The following is a 16166-nucleotide window of genomic DNA, read 5'->3' as shown; positions in this document are numbered from 1 at the left end:
TATTAGATTGGATTATAAACTGGATTATGAAAATTTCACATTCTGCATATTTTATAGGATATTATTTCCAAATTATAGGAATAATTTCAGCGTGAGGTTTAAGTCACCAACGTTTGGTTTCCCATTATTTCAGAAAAACTTTCTCTGCATCCTTAATGTGCTTACAAAGTCTACACCTAACAGAGGAAGAGAAAAGCAGCAGCCAAGAAAGCTGCTGGTTTAGAGAAAGTCTGTCAGCAACCCTGAAGCAAGTCCTAGTCACTTCCTCCCAGCTCAGACTCAGCAAGGAGCAGGGGGGCACTGACTGAACATACGGGAAGGCCAGCTTAGGTATTTACTGAAAGAACAGCCAGTCAGTAGCTTCCCAGCTGAGATGTGAGTCAGTGAAGGACAGAAATATGCTTCTTCTGACTCACCTGCAGGGTGTTAAGGCCCTAACATCCCACACCGCTCCGTGCAGGGATGGGCTTGACACGGAGCGAAAATTTGGACACAAGAGCACATGTAGGAGTTGCCCCACTTGGCTCACCATTTTTCTAGTCAGACAGACCTCAATTTCAAAGCCAACACTCAGAGGAAAGTTGCAGCCAATACAAGTGAGTGAATAAAATGGATTTACAGACTTTACGACATCAAGAAGGACCCTGGGCCTGAAGACCCAGAAGGTATAGAATAATTATCTGAACAAGAGAGGTGCACAGGTTAGACTGAGTGAAGGGCATAGAAGCACCGAGTTATAATTCAGAGCCAATTGCAAGAAAAATTAGGTTAATTATTTAGGTCATTTTATTTCCGGTAGAAATCTTTACATCCTGAGTAATGTCTGATACGATGGTTCAAGTTTATTCTGGGGGTGGGGGGGAAGGGGAAGGAGTTTTGTTTAGGTAGCAAGGGAAAGACGTGGTAAGGGACTGAAGCAGAAAAGAACCAACCCAGGTGTAAAAGAGATGGCCACAAAAGACTTTGCCTCGGCACATCCTCCTGTGTTGGAGAATAATTCAACAAATTATTGTGGAGCACCTGTTTTTGTGACACTCTACCAGATGCTAGAGTTACGTAAATCAAAGAAACACATTTATTCTTCACAAAGGATTTAGAGACTGCATCGGGAGACACTTAAAAGGATTATTACAATATGATCTGTATTATTACAGTACAGCTTAGTGAGTGCAATGATAAGGTGTGCACACAATGACAGAGTACAAGGCATATTTACATAACATGCATTGTTTTCACATACAGAAAGGGTATCTTAGGCAACTGTAAAGTAGTCTAGTAGCCAGGTAATTAGACATGGAGAAAATTAATTATTTAGCTACTATAGATGTATAGATTTAGAAGGAAAATAATAACAGGAGGGGCTTTAAGAAATTTATATACCTATAAGTGAAATCATATGCGATCTGTCTTTCTCTGACTGACTTATTTCACTTAGCATAATACCCTCCAGTTCCATCCACACTGTTGCAAATGGCAAGATATATGTGGAATTTGAAAAACTTAACAGAAGACCATAGGGGGAGGAAAGGAAAAAAGGATACAAACAGGGAGGGAGGCAAACCATAAGAGAATCTTAAATACAGAGAACAAACTGAGGGTTGATGGGGTGGGGGGGTCTGGAGGTGGGGAAACTGGGTGATGGGCATTGAGGAGGGCACTTGTTGGGATGAGCACAGGTTATTGTATGTAAGTGATGAATCATGGGAATCTACTCCTGAAGCCAAGACTTCACTGTATGTTAAGTAACTTGACAATAAAAAAAAAAGAAATTTATATACAAAAAGCATCACTGGAATATAGAGGGGGACCTCCCACAGTCTGTAGGACTGGGGAGAATGTTCTGTGGGGAGGGATATTTTTGTTGAGTCTTAAAGTAGGAGTTGGCCAGAGAAGTGAGAAGGGATAGTCAGAGTGGCAAGATAAAAAAAAAAAAAAAAAAGAAAAGAAAAGTGGTTAGAAGTGGCCTGGAAAGTTGGGGACCACAAAAAGTTCTGTTTTGCTGGATCACAAAATGCAGGGCAGAGGGGCTCATGACAGGCTGGAGAGGAGCAGCCTTGTGAGCCCTGGATGGTCTGGTGATGTTTGGACTTTCTTCTGCAGCAAGGCATTAGAGGTTTTAAGTCTGTGACATTTTCATTTTAAGGTGAATGCTCAGACACCAATGTGAAGGGCAGACTTCAAAAGGCAGACTTGAGATCCAGAATTATTTGGGAGGCTGTTGAATGGTCTAGGTAACATTTAATAAAGGTCTGGATCAGCATAGTGGGAGTAGATACGGAAAAGAGGAGCAGGTTGGAGAAATACTTATAAAGTAAAATTGTAAGACTTATTATAGTGACCTGATGTGGCTATAAAAAAAGATGGGAAAGATAGAGCTTCTTGGTTTTGAGCTCTGATAATTGGTGTTAGGTAGCACTGTCCACCCCCTCCCCGGGCTGCATAGGATACACAGGTGACATGGGTTAAAGAGGTAGAAGATGATTTCATTTGTGACACCAAATAAACAAGCGGTGATGATGTTCAGAACACACACATAATTAGGTATTTATCACTGAAGCCTGGGGACAGGTCGAACTAGAGATGAAGAAGATCTGACAGTCTTCATAAATGGGTGGTATTGGATCCAAGAAGTGTTCATGACATCAGTTAGGTGTGCAGAGGTGAGCAGAGGGCCAAGAACTTAGGGTCTGAGGCAGAACAAGAACCCATCTTTAAATGAGAGAAGCAAGAGTAAAGAATATCCGGAAGAGAGAGTAAACCACAGGATGAGAAGTTGACTGGGAAAGAAGGTCCTATAGATAATGTGGGGAGGGAAATAGCTAAGGGCAGGCTTTACTGATCTCAAAGACAATGTGAAAATATGCAGAGGTGTAGATCCAGTTAAAGTTAGGGCCAGGTATGCCAGATGTTGTCAATTTCCTTTAAGAAGTAGGATGCAAGGGGTGTGCCTGGGTGGCTCAGTCAGTTAAGCATCTGACTCTTGATCTGGGCTCAGGTCATGATCTCACAGTTCACGAGTTTGAGCACCCCCCCCCCCCCGCCCCATCTGGAGCATGCCTGGCATTCTATCTCTCCCTCTTTCTCTGCCCCTCCCCATGCTTGCGCGTGTGTGCACACACATTATCTCTCTCAAAGTAAAATTAATAAGCTTCAAAAAATAAGTGGGATGCAAGGTAACCTGCTAAAAATGATGAGGGGTGTTGAGCAGAAGGCTTAAGGAGAATTTTTTAAAAACCTAACCAAAGACAAGAAGAATTAAATGAAATGTGAGGCCAGCTGGATTTTGAGATTATGGATTTTTAGTGGCATTGTTCTACAATGCTATGTAATTATTGTTCCCCACATCAGCACTCACCTACTCAGATTTGGAATAGAGTTGGCAGATTTGACCATGGATATGTGGTTGAATTCTATTGGACATGTGTGTCCAAGGAGTGACAGGAAACCAAGAATGCTATTGGGTCCAGTGTGAAAAAGAAGAAAAAGAGACCAGGCCAGGCCTAATAGACTCTTGGAAAATAGAGATTTAAGGCACAAGACATCTCTATGATGTTGGATCCCTGGAAAGTGAAAAGATAATAACTAGTATTTTAGAGGTTGAGTAGTTCTGGGTGATAAATTCAAGTATATGGCCACAAAAGTAAAGAAAAAAGGAGATAATGGTTACTGGAGTTGAGAACTGTTTAGAAGAAAATGCTTATTTTCTTCATCCTTTTGCTCACTTAAAACGAGAGGACTTTTGCTTTACTCCCCAGTAGGGAACACAATTAAGAGGAACATTCTGGTCACTTTCCTCTTTTTCCTTACTTGCTCTTCTCTTTGGGAGGAGGAGGGTCTTATTAGATCTCTGATATCAATGGAAGCCAAGTTCATTGGTCGTTTACAGTAGTAGCCTTGCTGCCTTGAAATGTGGGCAACACTGGTCCATATTCTCTGCTCTCTCATGGTACCTGCTCTCTGGCATCACACACGACAGCATCTGTGTTTGGGTGACTATGTCAGGATCATGCTATTCCAAGATCTTCACTTGTGTTGGAAATCAGAAGCCAAAGTATAACTTTAGTCTACTATAAGTAATGGAGCCAAGATAGTTTAGATCCTTATTGTTTAGAAACCATGCAGAGAAGGGATGAATGCTTTGTCTTCTTGGAGTGTCAATAGGGAGTTCAAGGCACTCTGAGGCTAGGATTCAGATGGTGATCCATCTGAGGAGTGATGGATCTTGACACCCAGAATGATGGAAGGAAAAAAAAAAAAGACTTTGAGCCAGATACCAAATTTTCTATAAATGCAACCGAATTACGAGGAATTTGGTAAGTGATAAAAAATGAGAAGCAAATGATTTGCTTATGATGGTCAACATCCTCAAAGGAACAGAAGTGTCCATGAGAATGGGCAATAAGTGACCTTATGGTGACATTGGGGATAACAGAGAATGCTGACCTCACCTTTTGGCTCTGAGTGTGGGAGAATGAGTAGCCTCTACTGAAATTGGCTGCGAGGGACTCGTCACCTTCAGGACAGAGGCAGGTTTGAATTAAAGCCAGAGGGTGTCAGTTCCACAAAGAGTTTCTTGATGCAGAGGAGTTTGTTGACCACAATTGTGGTTCCAGAAGGCACACTGAAAATTTCTAATTGCCTGTTTAACAAACTTTCTCTCCATCTTTATACTCTTAAGAGTAGAGGGCCTGAATTTTTATTTTATCCTAGTGCTGAAAAAAATACCAGACACATAGTAGGCACTGAATGAGTATCTGCAGGATGAATGAATGAATCTATTAACAAAAAGCACTAAGGAGAGTACAGGATAGAAAAGGTGAACACAGGCTTACATTAACAAGGAGACAAGAAATGTGAAGTATGGACCCAATATTTTAAACAGAATTGATTTAGAACCGCTTTGGTGTGAAAAGTGGGGAGGCCCATGGAAGGAGACTTTCTCTACAAGTGATGAGGCACAAGCAGGAGCTCTTCGAGGCTGAAGGTCCTTACGCTTCCTTGAAAGCAAGAATCCCAGGGCTCCAGATTCAACTATTCAACACTCGGGGTGGAAAAGGGCTAGCCAGTAAAGAGCCAGATAATGGAAGGCTGAGGATCTATAAACACAATGTAGAGCATCAAGTCCAAACAAGGATAGACTGAAAAAGGAATTTTAAGCAAAGGAAAGCAAAATTGGAATCAGTGATTTGGGGGTCCAGGAGAGTTTCTCTTGACCAGTACCCCTTTTAGAGAGGCCTATGGCCATGCCCATGGATAAGGAGGGAGTTACTGGGCAAGTTCAGACACAGGTCAAGAAGAACTGGGGCTGTTGGTATCAGACCATTCTTTTCCAGTAGATTGGGTTCTAGATCTGGTGTGACCTCATCAGAGCCCACAGTCTCCAGAATACAATACTCTACTCTCCACTCAATGCCACTACAGTAAAAATGTATTGCAAGAAAAGAGGAAGCCTACTAGAATTAGACAAGCCCCTGAAACTTGTGATTCTCATTGCCTTGAAGAATCCCCGGAAATTAGCGTCCGGCTTTGAACATGAGCAGGCATTACATCAATTGCTCAAGAAGAGCCAGATGGCATATCTGAGAACCCGAGACCAGTCAGCATGATGCCTTTGCTCCTTTCCCAAGAGGAACCTACACGGGAAGCTGTGCTAGGAAGCCCTAGAACTTAGGGCTTCTGTTTGAATAGGAGAGCTGTGGCCAGAGCTGGCAAGGAATGAAGTGTTCTGGGTAGGGGAGTCAGAGCGTTGCATTTAAACTAGGATGTGGCAAGATAGATGGAGAAATGGCAACACGGGTACTCTTTAGGGGCCCAAGTGATAAACTCCACTGGAATTAGGGCAGAGAGACAATAAATGACCGTCGCCCAAGAAAAAAAATGAGGGTACTGATTAGGAAACAGGTGTCCAGGGGAAGAAGTTCTTATCAGTAACCAGTTCAGAAAAGAGTTCTTATCAGTAACCAGTTCAGAAAAGACTGAAGAAGTGGATAAGAAGTAGGTAAAGTGGTTCAGCCAAGTGCTCACCTTGGTAAAGAATTCCTCCACTACTATCAGAAAAGGGTCATGGTCGTACAAGGTGAGCAGACTGAAGGTTAGAGTAGTTATTTCACAGGAAAGTACAAAAAACAGCAAAATCCAGGGCACAAACCAGTACTTTGAAATTGGCTAATGGGGTTCTAAATAGAAACTTTCCCTTAGGATAATGGAAAAGAATGTATGGAAACAAAATTATTTTAAAAAGCAGTGCAAACACAGAAAATAGTTTGGAGGTTAAGATCTGCCTTATATCTTCAGTTACTTCAAAGTATTTGGTTGGCAGTGTTTATGTATTAGGCGGAAGGAGGCAGACGCGTGATAGGGTGTGGAAGGATTAGAATCAAGAGGCTCTTGCCTTATTCCTTTCAATGGTATTCTTTTTAATGGGCTGAGTTTACTGGAAATGTTTCCTTCATTCATATTTGACTTCAAGACTCAACCTATGCACTTTTCCCACAGTTGATTCATAGCTGAAAAAGTTGCTAATAGTTATTTCATTACTTTTATCTATGATTATTTTTCTTTTATCTGGGTTATCTCCCAAACATCAAGTTGCCTGATACATAAAAACAATTCCATTCTATCTTACCCACCAAAAATGTTCTGAAGAAGTGATGAAGTGTTCTACCTGACAGAACATAATTTATCCTATATTATTGTAATCTAATTCAAGCCATTTCATGTTGTACCGGCTATGATTACACAAAACGTAACAGTCTACTTGGCTTAACTCATCCTATGAAAGAAATTGAAGACACTTTCCTTGAGGTCAGCAATTCCTCTTGCGTCTCATTCCTAAATCAAAGTCTGAGGAAAGTTCAGAAGAGCAGTCACGAGGGAAGGGGGCAAAGCAAGTTCAAAGCTCAAAGAGTGACTGAGAAAACATTCTGGTTTCTAGAGACTTCAGATTCCAGACATAAATGAACAGTTTTTCAAAAGGGAGGGAGAAAAGAGAGAGCAAGGGGGGCAAACCGAGAAACAGACTCTTAAGTTTAGAGAATGAACTCATGGTCACCAGAGGGGAGGTCCCGGGGCAGGGGGGGGCGGGAGGGGGGGAGGGGGGGAAACAGGTGATGGGGATTAAGGAGAACACTTGTTATGATGAGCACCAGCTGTTGTGTGGAACTGTTGAATTACTATATGGTACACCTGAAACTAACATTACACTGTGTAACTGGAATTTAAATAAAACTTAAAAGATAAAGTTGAAGTTTTCACCATCAAACGAACAAACAAAATGAATAGCTTTTCAGACTCCATTCTATGGTGCGGGTCTCTGCCCTTGCATGTGAGAAGAGGCACGGGCCTGGCAAATGTTCTCCCCCAAATATACCCCCTCGACTCCTCACACTAATTCAGGAATCCACTAAAGGGTGGACGCTTTCTAAATGTGAATATCTTGTCAGTGAGTTTAAACCTGCCGGTTATTTCTACTTCAGTGTGAATGAATCAGTTAGAAATGTCAGCTTTCTTTCTTCCTAGCAGGTGGTTGATCCATGAGCTCAGAGAGGATGTGATACCGGGTAGAAAAGTAGCCTTTCCTCGGTGACACACCAAGGGGCCAGACTTGGCTGAGGTGGGGCTGAGGTCCTGGAAAGGAACCATCCCTTCTGTGGGGGCAGGGAGGTGACGGAGAAGTGGGAGAAGGGTGCAGAGAGCAGGTGGGGGTAAATTCTATAATTTGTAATGCTGCCTTCAGGGCCCGGTTGGCACACGTCATAAAGCATGTGCAACTTAACGTGGGACTGTATCATTTTTCTGTCAGCATAGGCCCACGATCTGTTGGTTTTTAAAAGTGATCTTGGACCTAGGAGAGAACAAAACTGAATTGTCAGAACTAAAATGGCATTGAGCTTGTTAGTGCCCAATGGCCTCAGTGGCCTGCCCAGCTTGTGAAGTGTTCCCAAACTCTCTGCCATGAGTCCCTAACTTCACACGGGACAAGGAACTCTGCACATCAGGCTTCGTCCTACTGGCAACAAGACTGGGCAAAACTGTAAAATACTGTGCCACTGCCCTTAATGCTTCTATATTCCTAATACTTTCTTCCCTTCCCACTTGGGCAACCTTACCGAGCTTTTGGCTTAGTACTTGTGTCTTGACTCAGATTTCAGTGGTTAGTATCACCCTGGAGCAGGTCGTGCCTTGCTGCCATGATGTGCACCCAGGGCTGGCTGTTTTTTTCTGTTAGCAGCCTTTAGATTGGCTTTCCCCAAAGTATGGTGCTCGCCCTGGCCACCTTGGCAGAGACACACAAACCCAGATGAGGTGAATTATCTAGATCCTGTCCTGGAAAATAGCTCATTCATTCATTCATTCATTTTGAAAAAATTAACTGAATGCCAGCCTTGTGCCAAGCACCATGCAAGGCCTGAGGGATGAGAAGATACACAGGCAATGGTCCTGCTTTGGAAGCCATCAGTCTTTTAGGAAGCAAGGATGGTAGTGACAATTGATCCCTATCTGCATTTGACAATGCAGTCTGGTAATTCCGGAGGAGGGAGGAGGGAGCTGATATCTTTACTAATGCTCCAGCACAGATGCTTGGTGGGTGGGGGCGAGGGGTGTAAGTGCAGTGACTGAGGCAAGGAAGTTAGTAAGTAGAAAAGGGGGAAGTCTAACATAGTCTGACGCTGTTGTAAACTCTACTTCCTTGGTGCTCAAGATACTGAGTAGAAATGGTAAGAGGCAGGCATCTGCTCTGTTGGGGTATAGGGAGTTCAATAGCAGCTTCTTTTTTTTTTTTTTTTAAATAATACAGTGATGAAAAATGGGAAAATACAGGTTTTGGAATGCCCCTGACTCTGGCTTGCATAATTCTGGAAAAAAAAAAAAACTTTCTTAAACAGTGTTCTGGCATGTTTCCTTAATAACACAACCTTGTTTATGAAGACTATTTGAGGTATGGCTTTACACCCTTGAGCGAATGAATGTAATTTATTTGCAAGTCTACTAAAATTATTTGGTATGATGCCACTGACCAAATAAATACCTTAATATTACAGCACTTCTTTGGTAGGAAAATTTACTTCAAACACAGGACTTTTCCAGAGACATAAATGAAAGGTGTCACACTCAGGCTCAGTGTAGCCTCGTAGAGACGGAACCCTGCAGAGGACACAGCTTCCTCAGTTCTGCCCTCTCTGGACACTGGGGAGCACCTCACCCAGACACCACTGACAATGAAACAGACACTGTGCTCAGCACATGTCTAACATGGGGCACACTGAGAATCTGGAGTTCCTTGAAATGAGTATTGTCTTTGTCTGGTGCTCTCCTAGGGGAGGAGGCTAAGTGCTGCTTGGGGAAGAATGGGCACGGGTTGAACCCCATCCCCTCCCTGCCCCCACCGGGGTACCAAACCTGCCTCTCCAGAGGCAGATTAGTGACCTGCTGGTACTCGAGCATGTCCCTCATTGAGATTCCTCGGCACTGGCCTATCAAAGTATTCCTTCCAAACACATGAGAACTATCCTAAGAGGCTTCTGATAATCACACTAAACAAACATTTTGCCTGCTTTCCAGTGATGTGTTATTTCTCACTAATGGTTTAGTGTCCCAAAGGGATGGCACCATAAGCTACTTAATCCAATACTGGTATGAAAAGTAATTTTCTGCTTGGAGACAGAGCTGAAAATACACCCTCTGCTTTCTCAGTGCCCTGGGGAGCTTCGAGTTACACCAGTACGTAACCTCCCATCTCGGGTAAAGAGCTCCACAGAAGTAGCCCTGGGCATTATTTTTTAACCATGTCTTTCCCAAGATCATCCAAGCATTGACCTTAAACAGTGGATTTTTGCATCACAACTTTTTCACTATTTCCAAACATTTTTCAATATTTTGTTATTTCAAAAACATGAAGCCTTGTATATAGCAGAATCTCCAAACACATTTGCAGATCGATTAATAAAACCAACTTACATTTTCAAAACAAACATCCAAGAATTAGGTGTGCTACTGCTTTAAAGATATAAATCAATGTTTCCACGAATGTGGAAAATGATAATTACAGTATTAGAAAGTACGCTATAACATTTGTGAAGGGCATGTGCAGGGGACATGTCCTTCACAGTAAAAATCTCAGAAATATGAATGCAAGGTGGAGTTGGGTTGGCTAAATGAGTCTGAAGAATAGGCATAGAGGCCAGAGTCAGTCACGCCCTGACCTCTTGTGTGCACTGCTGTTGGGAAACATGATTTACCCCTATGACAGAGTGTTGACAAGATGATTATTGTTGCTACTCTAGTCTTTATCCACAAAACACACACAAGAGTCCATTGACAAATGGACAAATACATTTCTCAGAGAAATCCTAATCAATATTCCTCAGCGTTTAGAGAACACTGAAGCAGAACAAGTGGCTTCAAATACAACAGAAAATGTTTCATTTAATAAAAGCATCTGGGGGCGCCTGGATGGCTCAGTCGATTAAGTGGCCGACTTCGGCTCAGGTCATGATCTTGCGGTCCGTGAGTTCAAGCCCCACGTCGGGCTCTGTGCTGACAGCTCAGAGCCCGGAGCCTGTTTCGGATTCTGTGTCTCCCTCTCTCTGACCCTCCCCCGTTCATGCTCTGTCTCTCTCTGTCTCAAAAATAAATAAACGTTAAAAAAAAATTAAAAATAAATTAAAAATAAAAAATAAAAGCATCTGAAGAAATATAGGAGCCTTGCCTTCTTGGCTTAGAATATCTTCAAGACGAAAATGCACATCTTCCTGCCATGGTTTGGAGAAGGGGAGAGTCGGCCTGAGGAGGAAAAGAGGCCAGAGGAGTTAATCTCTTGGGTTCCTCTGGTATTAAAGTGCCCTTAATCCTTTTTTAATTGGGTTTTTATTAATGTAGCTTTCAGTGGTAACAAACACCTTCCTAAGTTGTGAAGAAGCTACTCACAGAGTAAAGCATCTTCATCAGCAAAGCACAAACTCTGGTTCCTTGAATGCAGAGGCGAGGCATCACTAGGTGCCCAACAGGTGGCCTGTGAATACAAACGTAGGTGCTTAAGACAGGGTCTTTTCAAAGGTCTTGAAATCCAGACGTAGTTTACAAACTGTAGCATCTTCGTAAGTGCAGGGGCCGGGGAGGGGGGTGTGGAGGATCAGTCTCAAAGATGACTCTGAAGCCACTGCCTCAGGGAATTTTGTTGACAGTGCTCTAAGTGTTGGATTTCCTTCTGCCAACATCATTACCTCCTAAATCTATATCTTCTTTGCTGAGGTTGGAAGGATCTCCCACAACCGTGAGTGTGACTTTTCCCAGGAAACGCACCCCAGGGCCACCAGACACACGAAGAGCTCCTTCCTCTCTGCTCACAGAGCACTTCTGTGCCCTGCAGGTGTCATGGCATTTAAATGCCTTGTGGTGGGATGTCTGTGTGCTGGGCTCCAGAAGGAGTCCCTAAGCTCCCCGGCAGGCCTACCCTCTTAACTTCTCACTGTGTCCCGGAATTCCACATCATTTCTGTAATTGTGGCCAGATAATACTTATAAAACTGAATTAATCCAACACCTCTCCTCTGCCCTCACTTCTTCCCTACACAATGTGTGATTTGACTTGTCACATTCAGGACAAATTCTAGAATTTCCTGTCTCTTCCAGTTCCTTACCACAGGAACATTTTCTCAGGCTCCCTAATCTACCATTTAGGGTGATTCAAGAAAATACAGGAATGGTGCTGGATTAAAATGGCCATTGATCCCATTTTAACACAAAGGCCAGCATTGTGTTTACAGTCTGCTCCTCTCTCTTGATTATTTTGGCAGCAGACTGCACAAATAAAGGATTTTGGAGTGTGGGATGATGTAATAATGTTTTAACATAAAACCGGAGAGTAACACTGTAATGCATTCATGTTAACGGGATGTAAGTCAGAAGATAGTGACTGCCAGCGTTTGATACTTTATTAGTATGTAGAACCTAATTAAACTGATCGTACTATAAGCATGGCTTCTTATTTCTATGGACTTCACTCTGCCAGACGGTGTCAAATGTGAAGTCTGATCTAAACTGGGGGCTTGCAATGACATTTACTTTCCCGACCTGCACAGCCAAATTAAAGTTTATATAGTTCTCCCGTAAAGCCAAAAGAAATATAAGTTTGAGTCAAAATTGCTTTTACGACTCTCATACGAGGAGCCCAGGCAGGGTTCATAGAGTTGAGGCATGTCCCGAGGGCGCTGCTCTTAAATATGGAAATGGAAAACCATTTCCTTATCCAGAGCCCAATGTCGGCCACAATGAGATTATACTGGGCATCAGAAAATGAAGACTGGGCACTGGCATCTTCAAATGAGAGCATTCATCCCCAGGACTTTCAGGTCTTTTTTTTTTAGTGCTTGGATGTTTATTTCTATAAACATAATAGAGAAAGAGAGAGGGAGGCAATAAAGTAAGACAAGTTTAAGAATGTTAGTTAGGGAGGGGCTCCTGGGTGGCTCAGTTGGTTGAGCATCCGACTCGTGATTTCAGCTCAGGTCATGATCTCAGGGTGGTGAGATCGAATCCTTTATCGGGCTCTGGGCTGGGCATGCAGTCTGCTCAAGTTTCTCTCTCTCCCCCTCTCTCTCTTTCTCTCTATACCTCCATCCCCACTGCTCATGCACTCTCTAAAATAAAAAATTTTAAATATATGCATTAAAAAAAAGAATATCAATTAGGAAAAATACCACATAACTTGGGTCTCTGAAAATGAAGAAAGATTCAGGCATAAAATTAAGGCCCTGAGCAACTTAGTCTCTAAAAAGAACTGGGAATCTTTGTCAGGAGTTATAACCACTGGGCCCCAGGCCAAGAGTCAACTTGGCACCAAAGTCAACTTGAAGAAGTGACTCACTTGGCCATGAGAGCACTGCTGTGTGAGACCTTTGGCCTCCAAAGTGAAAGTACCTGGGTTCTCTTATCACTTAATAAAAAGCACTGGAGGCCACCCAAGGGTGCTGCTTCAGATGAAAGCCATAGGAAGAGGTTTGAACCAAGGTCGAAAGGGCACAGACAATGCACTGAAGAGCAAAACAGGTAAGCACCAGAGAAAAGCAATGTCTGCCTTCTCACGGGTAAGATAGTAACCCATGGGATAGTGGATGTTCTTGTTTAAGGGTTTTAAAACATCAATTTAAAAAAAAATTAACTTCAATCACTTTCAAGGCTATCTTGTAACATTCGGGATATAGAATATACAGGTTATTGGACTCCATTTCAAGATTGTTTCAGAAAGTGTCTGGTCAGAAGATTTCTTGATTGACTAGTTTTGGAATAAATTTCATGTGAGGTATAGTTAAAGATTTATCAGGGATGGGATACTTTGAGACTAGATTGTCAGATGGCCACTCTGCTTGCTCCTTGATGGTAAGAGCTAGGGGAGGTCTACAATAAAATGGGTGGGAATACTCAGCATTCTCTCAAACCCTGGAACCCACCCCAATGCTAATTTTACCCTTTGCTCCTAGGTCTATTTCTCTTGGTCCTACACAACAAGATTACCCACTCTTCCCTATGACTGCCTTTGGCATTACTGAGGATGCTTGTCAGCGTCTCTGAGTTCTCTCTTGTTCAGTGAAAATATCCTCAGTACCCTCAGTGTTTCCTCAAAGGACTTTGAATCCTTCAATTGTCTTCACTGCTTTTTCCCTGAATGTGCTAGTTTATCAAGAAATATTGGCTCAGGATTTAACACATTCATTCCTTGATAAACAGTGATGGAAAGCATCAAATAGCAGGGCTGAATTCTGCAGAGAAGAGCAGAACCTCTGTGTGCAGGCACCTCTACTGGTAGTCTATGATGGGCTAGCACTTACAGAGCTGTATTAACAGCCATGTGATTGATCCTCATGCGTTTTTTATTAACCAAAAATAAACCTAATTCTTCAACTGTCCCAAATTGGAAGGAACCAAGATACCCTTCAGTAGGTAAATGGATAAACAAATGGTGGTACTTTCAATACAATGGAAATTTATTCAGTAATAATAATATAAAAAAGAGCTATCAAGCTACAAAAAGATATGGAGAAATCTTAAGTGCACATTATTATATAAAAGAAGCCAATTTGGGTGGTTACCAGAAGCAGGGGCTGGGGAATAGGCAAAAATGGGTGAATGTAGCCAAAAAGAACAGTAGTCCTGGGGATGTCATGTACAGCATGCTGACTATATAGTTAACACTGTGTTGTATACTTGAAAGTTGCTGAGAGATCTTAAAGTTCTCATCACAAGAAAAAAAAAGTGTAACTATAAGTGATGATGGATGTTAACTAAACTTATTTTGGTGATCATTTCACATATATCAAATAACTGTATTATACATATAAAACAAATACAAGGTTATATGTCAATTATGTCTCAATTAAGAGGAAAAGCCACCAATTTGAAAAGACTCCATACTATATGATTCTAACTACATGCCATTTTGGAAAAAACTATAGAAACAGTAAAAAGATCAGTGGTTGCCAGGAGCTGGGGGGAAGGAGGAAGGTAGAATAGGTGAAGCACAGGGAGTTTTTAGGGCAGTGAAACTATTCTGTATGATACTATGATGGTGGGCACATGCATTGTGCGTTGTCAAAACCGAAAAAAACTGTGCAACACAGAGTGAACCCTAATGTAAAGTACAGATGTCAATTAATAATAATGTATTGGGGCACCTGGGTGGCTTAGTCGGTTAAGCAGCTGACTTTTGATCTCAACTTAGGTCATGATCTCACAGTTCATGGGTTCGAACCACCCATCGGGCTCTGTGCTCACAGCATGGAACCTGCTTGGGATCACCTGTCTCCCCCTCTCTCTTCCCCTCCTCAGCTAGTACTATCTCTCTTTCTCTCTCTCAAAATAAACAAAGATTAAAAATTAAAAAATAATAACGTATCAACACTGTGTTCATTGATTTTTAACAGATGTACCACACCAAAGCTGGATGTTAACAAACACAAAATAGAAACAACGACAACAGCAACCTTCAAACAAATCCTATTTTTCATAATCCCTTCTATCATGTCATTTCACCCTATAATCTTGATTTTCCACTACTTTTTGCACCCAAAGGCAGGCTTTTTATTCAGTCCTTATTAAATTCACTGCTTATTAGTCTGATAGCTGCTGACCTTGATTCTATCACCCAACATATGCCCGTTCTCTTGTAGGTACATGGATATGTGGTATCCAGAAATCTAGTGGCTAGGTACTTTATTCATGTAAATGCCACACATAAAAGTGGATGAAACAATTTATTCAACAGCAATGTGTTAAGTGGTATGTACGAGACATTGCTTTGGGTACCAGCCAATGAAATGGATGTTAGCCTTTGCTCAGTGGAGCTACTATATTCTAGTATAGGGAGAGAGACAATAAGTAATGATGTCATAAATGAGTTCTAAAATAGGTGAGAAGACGCTGAGTGCCTGGGGAAAACCAAAACGGGGAGGGGGGGGGGGTTGGTCTTTAATTACTCAAATGCCCTGAATCTGAGGCTGGAAGGAATAGGGCAGATTTGAGGTAGTGTGAAAAGGCCGTCTGTGATGGACATGTGTGCAGAGCCAGGAACATGAGAGATGGGGCTGCAGGGACGGTAAGGGGCCAGATCATGCTGGGATGTGTAGGCTGTGGAAGGATTTTTAACTTTATGCCATCTTTTCCCTCTCAAATAGAAAGGCATTCCATTATTTTAAACAGAAGATAAAATGAGCTTTTTTTTTTTTTTTTTTTTTTTTTTTTTTTTTTTTTTAATTTTTTTTTTCAACGTTTATTTATTTTTGGGACAGAGAGAGAGAGAGCATGAACGGGGGAGGGGCAGAGAGAGAGGGAGACACAGAATCAGAAACAGGCTCCAGGCTCTGAGCCATCAGCCCAGAGCCCGACGCGGGGCTCGAACTCACGGACCGCGAGATCGTGACCTGGCTGAAGTCGGACGCTTAACCGACTGCGCCACCCAGGCGCCCCTAAAATGAGCTTTTTGAAGAGAACGGACAGGAGGAAGGTAAGAGGAGAGATGGAGAGTCCAGATGGCCATGATGGCAGCAGCAGTGCCCCTGGGAGGAAGAACTGAGGTCCAAGATCCTAACAATTGGGTGGATGGTGGAACATTCACTGAGAGAGCAGACCCTGGACCAGAAGGAGAAGTCCGGGGCACGTCTATAAAGTTTGAGG

Source organism: Prionailurus viverrinus, chromosome A2 (assembly GCF_022837055.1).
Source record: "Prionailurus viverrinus isolate Anna chromosome A2, UM_Priviv_1.0, whole genome shotgun sequence".
In the NCBI taxonomy this organism is placed as follows: domain Eukaryota; kingdom Metazoa; phylum Chordata; class Mammalia; order Carnivora; family Felidae; genus Prionailurus; species Prionailurus viverrinus.
This window is presented reverse-complemented; position numbering follows the sequence as displayed.